General features: G+C 32.3%; 1 non-coding gene across 1 annotated transcript; it reads left to right on the top strand.

The window, feature by feature from the left end:
* The first annotated feature begins 4,539 nt into the window (after positions 1-4,539).
* Positions 4,540-4,619, top strand: TRNAL-UAG (transfer RNA leucine (anticodon UAG)). The gene has a single exon. It is a non-coding gene; the product is annotated as a tRNA-Leu (tRNA).
* Positions 4,620-15,000: the final 10,381 nt, after the last annotated feature.

Raw genomic sequence — 15,000 nt, 5'->3', positions numbered from 1 at the left:
TTGGCAAAGAAAAATAGAGTACGTTATAAGAAATTAATCGGTCAGTTGAATATTCGGGAGCAGTAATTTAATCGTTCAAATTTTTTTCTTGTTTTATTATTTTTTTAGTAGTCTTATAGTAGTCTTAGATTTTTCATTTTGATGAGCCTCGCTTTGAGGAATTCATGGAATAATCCATTTTCATGGAATAATGAATTAAGGAAGAAAGGATATGAGTCTACCGCTTACAAGAAAAGATCTCATGATAGTCAATATGGGCCCTCAACACCCATCAATGCATGGTGTTCTTCGACTGATCGTTACTCTCGATGGTGAGGATGTTATTGATTGTGAACCCATATTAGGGTATTTACACAGAGGAATGGAAAAAATCGCGGAAAACCGAACTATTATACAATACTTACCTTATGTAACAAGGATATAGAGAGATTGTAGAAAGGGGATAGGATAGTTATTTTTGCAAGAGACTTGTTGTAAATTCCTTAACTTAAGAAAGAAAAAAGAATAAAAACACAGATACATAACATAAAAAAAAGAATAAATAAGACGAGATTCGACCTCCCCCTACATATTTAATTTCCTCTCCTATACAAAAACTAGCAAGACCCACTCCATTGGTAATTCCATCAATAACACCCTTATCAAAAAACTCCGTGAGTTCGGTTAACCCTCTTATACCGAGGGTAAAGACCCTAGTATAGAAAATATCTATATAACCACGATTATATGACCAACTGTATATATTTTTTTTTACTTGATCTAAAAATTCTTTTTTAGGATTTCCTTTGTAAAAAGAGTTTATTAAATCCAAATTCTGAAAAAAAGAATAAGCGGATCCATAGAAGATATATGCTATGAATAAACCAAAGATAGCTAGACTTACAGAAGAAATTGCATTAGTAATAAATTCATATGAATTTACAAAAGAATTAGAACTTTCCTGGGTAAAGTTTATTGAGGGAGTTAACCACTTTGATAATATGGTTAACTCTGCTATTCCATTACCAATTCCTCCATTATCAAAAGAGATTCCTATGAATCCAATGAACAAAGTGAAAAGTAGTAATATAAGAAGAGGAAATAACATAGTATTTCCCGTTTCATGCGGATAGGCAAAAGTTTTTTTAGCCCCAAAAGACGTAGTAAAGGATCCTATCCTATTTCTTGTATTACCTTGAATTTTTGGTATATTTTGTGAAAAAAAAGAAACTCCACTCTTCGTTGTTGATAAAACGAAATCCCTATTCACTCCTTTGGGTATCCTTTTTCCCCATAAGGATATTGAATACAAGGAACTCTCTTTAGTGCTACTGTAATTTTGAAAATGAACACGCAAATACCCATCAAATGTAAGTAAATATATCCGAAACATATAAAAGGCAGTTAATCCTGCAGTAAAGGAGGCTATTATTCCAAAAAAGGGCGAATACAACCAACTATTACTAAGGATTTCATCTTTGGACCAGAAGCAAGCAAGAGGTGGAATACCACAAAGAGAAAGTGTACCCCATAAAAAAGTAGTTCTTGTGATTGGAATGTATTTTCTTAAACCGCCCATAAGAACCATATTTTGACTTTTATCTGGTGAATATCCAACAAGAGGTTCCATTGAATGAATAACGGATCCGGATCCCAAGAACAATAAAGCTTTTGAATAAGCATGAGTGATCAAATGGAATAAAGCAGCTTGATAAGAACCTATACCTAGAGCTAACATCATATAACCCAATTGAGACATTGTAGAATAGGCTAAGCTTCTTTTAATATCTCTCTGAGCAAGAGCTAAAGTAGCTCCTAAGAATAGTGTTATTGTACCTACTAAAGAAATAAAACTCATTATCAAAGGTAAAGATATGAAAAGAGGAAGAAGTCGAGCTAGAAGAAAAATTCCCGCAGCAACCATAGTTGCTGCGTGTATAAGAGCCGAAATAGGAGTGGGCCCTTCCATAGCATCGGGTAACCATACGTGAAGAGGGAATTGTGCGGATTTCGCAACTGCACCAAGGAATAATAAAAAAGCACACAAAGTAGTAAGTAAAGAGTTAATTCCATTATTAGGAATCCAGTTATTAGCTATTTTGAACAAATCCCTAAACTCTAAACTACCTGTTATCCAAAAAAAACCTAAAATTCCTAATAATAGACCAAAATCCCCTACACGATTAGTTACAAAAGCTTTTTGACAAGCACTCGCTGCGATTGGTCGTGTAAACCAAAAGCCTATCAATAAATAAGAACACATTCCCACGAGTTCCCAAAAAAAATAAATTTGTATCAAATTGGAGCTAGTAACCAATCCCAACATGGAAGTATTGAAAAAACTTATATAAACAAAAAATCTCAAATATCCTTCATCGTGAGACATATAACCATCACTATAAATAAGAACCAGGATTCCTACAGTAGTAATTAGTATTAACATAATAGAAGTAAGTGGGTCAATCAAGTATCCAAATTCTAAAGAAAAATCATTATTGACGGTCCAAGACCATAGATATTGATAGATCGAACTTCCATTTATTTGTTGAATAGACAGTTGAACTGAGAATACCATAGCTATACTTAAGAGTAAAACACTAGGAAAAGCCCATATGCGACGAAGATTTTTTGTTGCTGTCGGAATAAGAATAAGGCCAAATCCCATTGACATAATAACTGGAAGTGGGAGAAGAGGGATTACCCATGCATATTGATATGTATGTTCCATAAGAAAAGAAATTGCAATTTTTACTTCAATTTTTACTTCAATTTTTCTATAAAATTGTTTCCGATTCACCAAACCAATTCTTATCTCTTTCTGAAAGAATAAATAAAAAGAATAAGAAAAAATACTGAAATTCTTAATTTTTCCAAAATTTATCTCATTGAAATAATTAAAAATTAAGAATGGGTTTAGTTGGTTAAATTAAAAAAGTTAATAAAATAACTAGGTAACGAAGTTATTTTATTAACTAAATAAAGATATTTATAAAAATAAAAAAAAAAAAGTGGAATCATTTTACTTTCTATTCATAATTCATTTTTATATTTCTTTAAAACAAAGATGAAACAGCTCTCTTGTTCCATAATTAACTGATTGAGTGAATTCCAATGAAAACCTATGTTTATAAGAAATTATCGAATAGTCCTTACTTCATATAGAACTAAAATTCTAATGACTATAAATTACCTAAGTTTTAGAATGTCTTGTTTAAGAGACTCAGTATTTTTTGTTTTGATTGGAATTCCTTTCCTTTATGGAATACCATTCTGAACTTAATTAACTATTTTCATTTTCCCTTCTTTTTATCCCCCCGTCTTATCTTATATGGGGGATAGGCTTCCATACCATATATCTATATATGGAGTATACTTGATATATAAATAGATATAAATAGATTTAAATGAGAAACCCTTCTATATATTCTATATTATTAAAAAAAAAGTATAAAATATATAAAGAAAAAATGTTAAAAAATTCTTGTTGTCTTATCCGCATTAGACAAAATGAAGTAAAAAATAATTCAAAATTTAAGTATCTTTCAGTATCTAAGTATAAATACTAATAAAAAGAAGAAAGAAGGATTGATTTGCAGCAATAGATGTCTTTCACATACAACTAGAAAAAAGTAATTTCCTTTTTGAATGGCAGTTCCAAAAAAACGTACTTCAATGTCAAAAAAGCGTATTCGTAAAAATATTTGGAAGAAAAAGACTTATTTTTCCATAGTACAATCTTATTCTTTAGTAAAATCAAGATCATTTTCGAGCGGTAATGAGCATCCAAAACCAAAGGGTTTTTCTGGGCAACAAACAAATAATAAGATTTTGGAATAATATGAATTGACTTATCAAAAAAGAATTCCAATTATTTAATAATTTGGATTCTTCTTTGAATGTACTTTTATGTGTCGAATTACTCGGTACAATATTCTTAGAACAAAAAACCCCTCTTATCTTATATATACAAGAAAAAAAAAGTTTTGTTTGGTATACTGTGTGCTAAGTATTCTTTTCCTATCAATGAACTTTTCATAATTTTCCTAATAGAATCCTCATATTCTATTAGGAAAATTATGAAAAGTGGAGTATTCTTACAATAGGACTTACAACTTCCACCTATCTTCTCCAAAATCATAAGGTTAGTAAATCTTATTAATAAGAGCATAAAGACTTTCATTCTAGAAATTTTTAAAAAATCCAAAAAGCCTTTTCTATTTATCCATTTTATTTTAATTTCATCATTAAATAGAAACCCTTTTGGATTTTTTTCATTGTATTGAAAGAATTTTCAAAATGTAAAGGGGAAATTAATTAGAAAAAATTAGTTCTATAATTGCAAGTTAGAAAAAAGAAGTTCCAACTCTTTCAAGCAGTGTTTGTGTTTCTATTGGGCAAAGCAAGAGTTTATTGTAAAAAAAAAAAATGGAAACGATACTACCAAACGAAGTCTATTTTAATGAAAACTCTAATGTTCCTAAATTTTATGGACTTTCCCAATATCGACGATTCCCAAGATAATAGCTATTATTCTTTTAAGTTACCTATTATTTGAAGTTAGCCGCCATGGTGAAATTGGTAGACACGCTGCTCTTAGGAAGCAGTGCTCAAGCATCTCGGTTCGAATCCGAGTGGCGGCATTCTTGAAAAAGAATACAATAGATTAGAAATCAATTCGAAATTTACAATTTTGTAATGGGACCTTCCCCTTATGCTATTTGCAACTTTAGAACATATACTAACTCATATCTCTTTCTCAACGATTTCAATTGTGATTACGATTCATTTTATAACCTTATTAGTTCGTGAACTTGGAGGATTACGCGATTCGTCAGAAAAAGGAATGATAGTTACTTTTTTCTCTATAACAGGATTCTTAGTTTCTCGTTGGGCTTCCTCGGGACATTTTCCATTAAGTAATTTATATGAGTCATTGATCTTCCTTTCATGGGCCCTGTATATTCTTCATACCATTCCTAAAATACAGAACTCTAAAAATGATTTAAGCACAATAACTACGCCAAGTACTATTTTAACGCAAGGCTTTGCCACATCGGGTCTTTTAACTGAAATGCATCAATCCACGATACTAGTACCTGCTCTACAATCTCAGTGGTTAATGATGCATGTCAGTATGATGTTATTAAGCTATGCAACTCTTTTGTGCGGATCCTTATTATCTGCCGCTATTCTAATCATTAGATTTCGAAATAATTTCCATTTCTTTTCTAAAAAGAAAAAAAATGTTTTAAATAAAACATTTTTCTTTAGTGATATTAAATATTTTTATGCAAAAAGAAGTGCTTTAAAAAGAACCTCTGTCCCTTCATTTCCAAATTATTACAAATATCAATTAACGGAGCGTTTGGATTCTTGGAGTTATCGTGTCATTAGCCTAGGATTTACCCTTTTAACCGTAGGTATTCTTTGTGGAGCAGTATGGGCTAATGAGGCCTGGGGATCCTATTGGAATTGGGATCCTAAGGAAACTTGGGCATTTATTACTTGGACCATATTCGCAATTTATTTACATAGTAGAACAAATCCAAATTGGAAGGGTACGAATTCTGCACTTATAGCTTTGATAGGATTTCTTATAATTTGGATTTGTTATTTTGGTATAAATCTATTAGGAATAGGCTTACATAGTTATGGTTCGTTTACATTAACACCTAAATGATTACATAAAATAAAACCTTCATGAAATGAAGGTTTTTACTTTTATGTTTTATTTGAGAACCCCTTGAACGCCTTATCAAAGGGTTCTCAAAAATTCGAGATAGATCTAATTATACTTTTTTACTTATTTCTGCATTATATACTTTTTTACTTATTTCTGCATTAATAGAGCAGACGAGTAAAAAAAAGCAAACCTATTTAGGATAATAATTGGATAAGAGAGCCTCTACCCTGTCAACGGATAGGGAGAGAACAAAATCTGGATAAATACCAATTCCTATTACTGGTAAAAAGATACAGATTAAAATAAAGAGTTCTCGTGGTCCAGAATCCACAAAATTTGCGTTTGGAACATTAAATAGCTTGTATCCATAGAACATCTGGCGTAACATAGATAATAAATAAATAGGAGTTAATATCATTCCAATTGCCATTACAAAAGTAATTAGTGTTTTTGGCATTAACAGAAATTTTGGACTAGTAATTAGTCCAAAAAATACTACTAATTCTGCGACAAAACCACTCATTCCTGGTAAGGCAAGAGAAGCCATTGAAAAGCTACTAAACATGGTAAAAATTTTAGGCATTGGGATAGATATTCCCCCCAGTTCTTCGAGATAAACAAGACGCATTCTATCAGAAGCGGTTCCTGCCAAGAAAAAAAGTGTAGCACCAATAAATCCATGGGATAATATTTGTAAAATAGCTCCATTGAGTCCAATGTTGGTTATGGAACCAATTCCTATAATTATGAAACCCATGTGAGATACAGAGGAATAAGCTATTCTTTTTTTGAAATTTCGTTGACCAAGAGAAGTTGAAGCTGCATAGATTATTTGGATCGCTCCTATTATTACTAACCAGGGCGAAAATAGATAATGAGCATGAGGTAACAATTCCATGTTGATCCGAATCAATCCATATGCTCCCATCTTTAATAATATTCCCGCTAAAAGCATACATGTACTATAATGTGCTTCCCCATGGGTATCTGGTAACCACGTATGTAGGGGTATAATCGGCAATTTGACAGCATAAGCAATAAGGAAGCCAAAATATAAAAGTATTTCCAAGGTTGCAGGGTATGATTGATTAATTAATCTTTCCAAATCTAATCCTGGTTCGTTGGAACCATATAAGCCCATACCCAGAACTCCGATTAAGAAAAAAATGGAACCGCCTGCAGTATACAAAATAAACTTTGTAGCTGAATATAGACGCCTCTTCCCCCCCCACATGGATAAAAGTAAGTAAACAGGAATTAATTCTAACTCCCACATGATAAAAAAAAGTAAAAGGTCTCGCGAAGAAAATAATCCTATTTGACCACTATACATTGCGAGCATCAGGAAATAGAATAATCGCGAATTCCGTGTAATTGGCCAAGCTGCTAAAGTAGCTAAAGTAGTGATAAATCCTGTCAATAAAATAGATCCTAATGAAAGTCCATCGATTCCCAATCTCCAGTGGAAATCGAAGACATCTATCCATTTATAATCCTCCTTTAATTGGATTAAGGGATCCTCCAGTTGGAAATGATAACAGAACGCATAAGTCATTAGAAGGAATTCTAATAAACAAATAGATATAGTATACCACCTAACGACTTTGTTTCCCTTATGAGGTAAAAAGAAAATTAATGAACCTGCAAATATCGGCAAAACAACAAGTATTGTTAACCAAGGAAAATAACTCATGATAAAGTGATAAAGACAAGATACGTTTTGACCAGAAAAGCCCGTGCTCGATTATTTCGAGCACAGGCTTCTTCGGTAAAGAGGAATCAGACGATTCGAGTGAAGTTTTTTGTAACGTATCAATAAGATAGAGCCATGCTACGTGTTGTTTCAGGCCCTAAATAAACGCGGACACTTAAAAAATCTGTCGGGCAGGCAGATTCACATCTCTTACAACCCACACAATCTTCGGTTCTCGGCGCGGAAGCAATTTGCTTGGCTTTACATCCATCCCAGGGTATCATTTCTAATACATCTGTTGGACAAGCTCGTACACATTGAGTGCATCCTATACATGTATCGTAAATTTTTACGGAATGTGACATTGGATCTATAAATTTTTCTTTTCAACATAAAATTTTTCGATCTGGTAAAAATGAAATTAGTACTATAATGAGTCATATGTATTGTAGACACCAGACGAAGCAATGGTTTATCCAAACTTCAAAAAAAAAAATCTATTTTTTAATCTGTTTGTGAGAAAGCGTGAAGAGAGCCAAGAGACTTTAATTTTGGATTTCAACAATAAATAAGAAATAAGAAAGAATTTTACGAATTGTACAGACGAATTCGAATTAGCCAATAAATTGGCTATCGTCTTTTCAATATAAATTATTGCAATATTCAAATTGCAATATCAATGAATTACAAATACAAAAATTCATTTAAGTGAAAAAGAATACTATGCAATAATCTACTAAAAAAAATGGATATTCTCAAATAATACTAAGAAAATAGTATTGATTTCTATTTATTTTAATATGTGCGCCTTTGTTTAGAGGATTCTATGTCTAATTATTCAAAAGTCTAATTATTCAATAAATTAGATTGATTGATACGAGTGGATTTCCTATTACGATGGATGGAAGAAAGAATGGATAGTCCAATAGCGGCTTCAGCAGCTGCAAGGGCTATAACAAAAATTGCGAAAATATCTCCTTTTAATTGGCGACTATCAAATAGATCAGAAAATGTTACGAGATTTAGATTAATTGAATTCAGTATAAGTTCAAGACATATTAGAGCTCTAACCATGTTTCGGCTTGTGATCAATCCATAGATACCAATCGAAAATAAATAGACACTCAAAAAAAGTACATGCTCAAACATCATTAACTAACTCCTTATCAATCTCGATTCATTTCAATATGAGGGCAAGAATTGAACCGATTCAATTAATTACAATAGAACAATTACACAACAAAAGAAAAAAAAAAAAAAAAAAAAGGAGGTATTTGTTGGCAGTAGATGGATTTTACTAAATCAAAATTGTGATTCTTTAGTTATTTATTTTAGATTTGCAATTCTTATAATTTGTACTTTTTCTAAGTTTTCTTATTGCCGAGCCATAGTAATTGCACCTATTAAAGAAACTAGAAGAATTATGGAAATGAGTTCAAACGGAAGATAAAAATCGGTTGCTAAATGAATTCCAATTTGTTGAACATTATTTATGAGACCCTGTTCTACTATTTGGTTTGATCTTGTAGTCCAAAGAATTCCATACCACGACGTATCTGGGATAGTAGTCATTAGTGAAAAAACAATAGTTATACAAACGAGTGAAGTGAACCCATCTCCAATAGTCCAATAATTCTTATCTTTAGACCATTCTGAGCCATTTACGAACATTACAGCGAATATGATCAAGACATTTATGGCTCCCACATAAATAAGAAGTTGTGCGACAGCTACAAAGTAGGAATTTAATAAAAAATAGAATAAGGATATACAAACAAGAACTAATCCCAGCGAAAAGGCAGAATAAATGGGGTTGGTAAGTAATACTACTCCTAGACCCCCTAGTAGAAGAACAAATCCCCCAAATAGCATAAGAATCTCATGTATTGGTCCAGGTAAATCCATTATGGATAAAAAGAAATTAATAGTATAAAATTTTTCATGAACTGACTAAAACTAAAGGATTCAAGGAAGGAAAAAAGGATTAGGGTATTTTTTTGTGTATAAACTTATAGTTATAAATTATATTATATCACGAAAATCTAGTCTGATTTAAAATAAGAAATAATTTCCAATAAGCAGTAGTTTTTCGTTTTTCTTTATAGTTTAATTTTAAAGTTTAATAAAGAATTATTAGATTTTTATAACAGAAAGACAAAATCAAAGTTTAGTAATCAGTAATCGTTCTTGAATTCGAAGATTTTTCTTTGTTTATTTTACTTTCAGACGAATTCCTAATTGTTTGAATTGTGTAATCTCCCATTATGGAGATTGGTAACCGACTTAAAGCAATTTGATTGTAATTCAATTCATGACGATCATAGGTAGAAAGTTCATATTCTTCAGTCATTGATAAACAGCTTGTTGGACAGTACTCAACACAATTGCCACAAAATATACAAACTCCGAAATCAATACTATAATTAAGCAATTGTTTTCTTTTAATATCCTTTTCAAATCTCCAATCCACAACGGGTAAATCTATCGGACATACGCGAACACATACTTCACAAGCAATACATTTATCAAATTCAAAGTGGATTCGCCCTCGGAAACGCTCTGGTGTAATTGATTTTTCATAAGGGTAGTGAATCGTTATAGGTAAACGATTTGTGTGGGATAAGGTAGTTATGAAACTTTGACCTATGTACCTTGTAGCACGTATTGTTTGTTGACCATAACTCATGAACCCAGTTACCATAGGGAACATATTCATTCTAAATATCTATGAAAAAGATATGTTTCTTTCTCTTGTTTGAGAGAGCTTTTGTGTTGAAAATATTCTTACTATTATTGTATTATCTTATTTATAGTGAAACAAGTTGAGAAGAGGTTGTTAATAAGAGATTGCCCAGGGAAATAGGTAAAAGAAATTTCCATCCAAGATTTAATAACTGATCCATTCTCATCCTCGGTAAAGTCCATCTTATTGTGATAGAAATGAAGAGAAATAAATAAGCTTTAGTTAATGTAATAAATATACCCATTGTCATTTCCAAAATTCCAACTGCTTTATTCATTTGGAAAAAATCAAAAAAGGATATATAGGGAATAGATAAATTCCACCCGCCCAAGTAGAGAACTGTTACAAATAAAGAAGAAACTAATAAATTTAGGTAAGAAACAAGATAAAATAAACCATATTTGATACCGGAATATTCAGTTTGGTAACCTGCTACTAATTCTTCCTCCGCTTCTGGTAAATCAAAGGGTAATCTTTCACATTCTGCCAAAGAAGAAATTAAAAAAACCAGAAAACCTATAGGCTGACGCCAAATATTCCATCCAAAAAAACCGTATTTTGACTGTGCTTCAACTATATCAACTGTACTTGAACTGTTAGATAATCATAGTCGGTGATAACATCACAGTTCCCACCGCTATTTCAAAACCGTACATGAAACCTTAGCTTCATACGGCTTCTCTATGATCAGAAAAAGGAAAGGACTGTTTTGTTCCTAGCCCCGGGGGCGTAGATAGAATTAGATAAAATAAAATAGATTTGAAAGTCCTAAATTAGACCAAAGGAATTCCGTCTGCTAGAATAAGAAAAAGCGCTTCCGAATTGATCTCATCCTTTATAATATAATGAAAATTTTTCTTTGTTCAGTAATAACTTAATCTTGGAATAAAACACTTGTTACTTGTTATAGGAATTCAATTAATAAATGGAAAGAGTTGGGTATTAGTTCATGAGCAATTCTGCATGAATATGGATAGAGGAAGGAAATAATGAAAATTTTTTCTAGTGCACTCCATATCTTTTTTACTATTCTTCTTTCCCCAGGGAGGGGGTATTTAAAAAGAAAAAATGGATAAAGGGTTAATTCGTTCTTGATAGCCATTTCCTTAACAAGTGAATGGGAACATACTCTGGATCGGAATCCGAAGAAAGTACTACTTGATAATTTCTACAAATTGCAAGTCCTTATTATGATTCCTTTTATGGGCAAAAATCTCTAATGTTTTAGATTTTCCATTACTAATCCTTTATGTACTTTAGTGTTCCTAACCCTTCACTAACTTTTGGTGGATTCTTCTTATGGATTATTAAGTTATAGTAATAACTAGGAGTATTCTAGTAATGGAATTCCATATCGTGAATCCTTTATTCTTGGCCGCTTCAAGATATGATGACTAATTAAAAAATATCAACCTTGGGATAAAGAGTTTACACTGCTTATGTTTACTTCCACTTTTTTCTTGTACGTAGGAAATGAGATTTTTTCTTTTTACTACAAATTTATAAGCTGTTTTGTTTCACTCATATAGCTATCTAGTTTAACTTACCAACCCAAATACTAAATAAGAAAAGGAATATAAATAGTTAATGGATTTTATAGGAAAAAGATCTATTTTAACGAATCACACGTAGAGATATTGCTAGCACACAAAAAGTTAATGGTATTTCATAACTAATGGATTGAGCAGCAGCTCGTAGACCGCCTGAAAAAGAATATTTATTATTTGAGCTATATCCTGCCATAAGAAGACCAATAGGAGCTATACTTGAAATGGCAATCCATAAAAAAACACCAATACTAAGATCGGCTAAAACAAAATGATATCCCAAAGGGATAACTAAAAAACTTAATAAAACTGATATGACTGCTATAGAGGGTCCAATGCTAAATAAAGAAATATCTCCTCGGGATGGCAGAATATCTTCTTTAAAAAGTAGCTTAGTCCCATCTGCTATAGCTTGAAGCAGGCCCAGGGGGCCAGCATATTCAGGACCAATACGTTGTTGTATCGACGCAGATATTTCTCTTTCTAACCACACAATTACGAGTACCTCTATTGTTATTCCCAAAAGGAGGGTCAAAATGGGTAGAATCGATATCAGTCCATAGACTTCTTTTAATAATTCCAATTTCGAAAAAGAATTGATAGTTTCTACCTCTACCCTATCTATTATCATTTCAACGATCAACTTCCCCCATAATGATATCTATACTACCTAATATCGTCATGATATCAGCCAATTTCATTTTTTTAACTAGCTGAGGAAGAATTTGCAAATTAATAAACCCGGGTGGACGGATTTTCCATCTCCAGGGGAAAAGGCTATCATCTCCTACTAGATAAATCCCTAATTCACCTTTTGGGGCTTCTACTCTTACATAAAGCTCTTGTCTTGACAATTCAAAATTGGGCGAAGGTTTTTTACCAAGAAATTTATACTCAAAATCATTCCATTCAGAATTATTTTCTTTCTTAAAGCGTCGGACTTCTAAATTTTCATAAGGTCCTCCAGGAATTTTTTCTACAGCTTGTTGAATTATTTTGATGGATTCCCTCATTTCACCAATTCGTACTAAATAGCGAGCTAACGAATCCCCTTCTTTTTGCCATTGGACTTTCCAATCAAATTGGTTGTAAGACTCATAAGGATCTACTTTACGAAGATCCCATTGTATTCCAGAAGCTCGTAACATCGGTCCCGATAAGCCCCAATTTACTGCTTCTTCTCCGCTAATAAAACCTACTCCTTCAACTCGCTCTAAAAAAATTGGATTCTGTGTAATAAGTTGTTGATATTCAACAACTCCGCGTAAAAAATAATCACAGAAATCTAAACATTTATCGATCCATCCATAAGGTAGATCGGCGGCTACTCCTCCGATGCGAAAGTAATTGTGCATCATTCGCATACCTGTAGCAGCTTCAAATAGATCATATATTAATTCTCTCTCTCTAAAAATATAGAAAAAAGGAGTCTGTGCGCCGAGATCCGCCATAAAAGGTCCAAGCCATAGCAAGTGAGAAGCTATCCGGCTTAATTCTAACATAATTACCCTAATATAGCTGGCTCTTTGTGGTATTTGAATATTCTCCAAGAATTCTGGTGCATTTACTGTTATTGCTTCTGTAAACATAGTAGCTAAATAATCCCACCTTGTTACATAAGGTAAGTATTGTATAATAGTTCGGTTTTCCGCGATTTTTTCCATTCCTCTGTGTAAATACCCTAATATGGGTTCACAATCAATAACATCCTCACCATCGAGAGTAACGATCAGTCGAAGAACACCATGCATTGATGGGTGTTGAGGGCCCATATTGACTATCATGAGATCTTTTCTTGTAAGCGGTAGACTCATATCCTTTCTTCCTTAATTCATTATTCCATGAAAATGGATTATTCCATGAATTCCTCAAAGCGAGGCTCATCAAAATGAAAAATCTAAGACTACTATAAGACTACTAAAAAAATAATAAAACAAGAAAAAAATTTGAACGATTAAATTACTGCTCCCGAATATTCAACTGACCGATTAATTTCTTATAACGTACTCTATTTTTCTTTGCCAAATAAGCCAGCAAACGTCGACGTTTTCCCAAAAGTCTTCGTAGACCTCTTTCCGATGAAAAATCTTTTTTGTGTAATTCCAAATGTGAAGCAAGTCTCCGTATCTTATTGGTGAAACTGAATACTTGAAATTCAACAGAACCCCTGTTTTCTTCTTTTTCTTCTTTAACCATAAATCCAAAAATTTTTCTACCTCCTTTCTTTTTCATGTATTTTTCTGATCAGGAAAAATACAAAATTATGTCAGTTATTTTGAAGTTATTCTAATCTCGTACACACACAAATTTGCAATTATTCATCTACTACTGGAATTTGGATTTATTTTATCGATGCAAATTGGATTTGGATAGAAGGGTACATTCTTTCTAATATTTTAGATAGAAGAAATGTTTCTTCTATCTAAAATATTAGAAAGAATTTTGCTGATTTATTTATTGCTATATGCAATTTATGGAATTGATACACCATTTAATTGATATCATTTAGCAAAATGAAACACAGCATATGCATCCATCTTTTGGCTCGAGAATTTCACGGGATAGAGATATGGTATAAGAAATAGACTATTAAGTAACTCTAAATGAATTGTGGATACATCTGTATCCTTAACATACTGAAACGATTGTCATTATTCGTATCAAACCAATAGCGATTCATACAAGCTAAATCTTCTAATCAATGGTGGGCCAATAATGAATTTTTTTGCATATGTATTAAGACGCTTGGCCTGATTTCGAAATTGTCCAGAGTTTTATATGTTGTTTTCATTGCAAAATGATGGGTCTCCTTCCATAACTTTCCAATTACGAGTACGAGAATTGAAAGACATGAAAATTCTCAATTCTCTACGGCGTCTAGTAGATAGAAACAAGAAAATCAGAAGAATCTTTCTCTCTATTCACTATCATTCCGCGTCTTCGACTTCTATTAGTTTCTTTTCTTCTTTAATGCAATAGCTATAGTTTGATATAAGAATCCATTTCTCAAAGTAATGGAAACCATTCTCTTATAGGAAATGGTTCGAAAATCGCTATTCCACCTTTTAGGTATCGTGAAAAGTGATACCTGTGAAGATCGTGCATTTCAGTCAAATTCAGATCCGTTTTTCGAGTCCATGATATAATATAACCAAATTGGATAGATCTTCCACCTGTTTAGCTAAGAAAGAATAGATACAGAGGTGGATAATAGATCGATATGAAGATCATGAGCTGCCCCATAATGAAATCGCCAGTAGTCGCGAATATCTCCTTCTTCCCTAATCCAAGATTGGAGAAAGAAGATCTAAGAGGGACCTATGGAGAATGTAGTCAGAAATCCATAATAGAGTCC

The sequence above is a fragment of the Triticum urartu genome, unplaced genomic scaffold, assembly GCF_056163025.1.
Source record: "Triticum urartu cultivar PI428250 unplaced genomic scaffold, HENAU_Tu73 scaffold2, whole genome shotgun sequence".
Lineage (NCBI taxonomy): Eukaryota > Viridiplantae > Streptophyta > Magnoliopsida > Poales > Poaceae > Triticum > Triticum urartu.
Note: the sequence above shows the minus strand (reverse complement) of the source record. Positions and strands in the feature narration are given on the sequence as shown.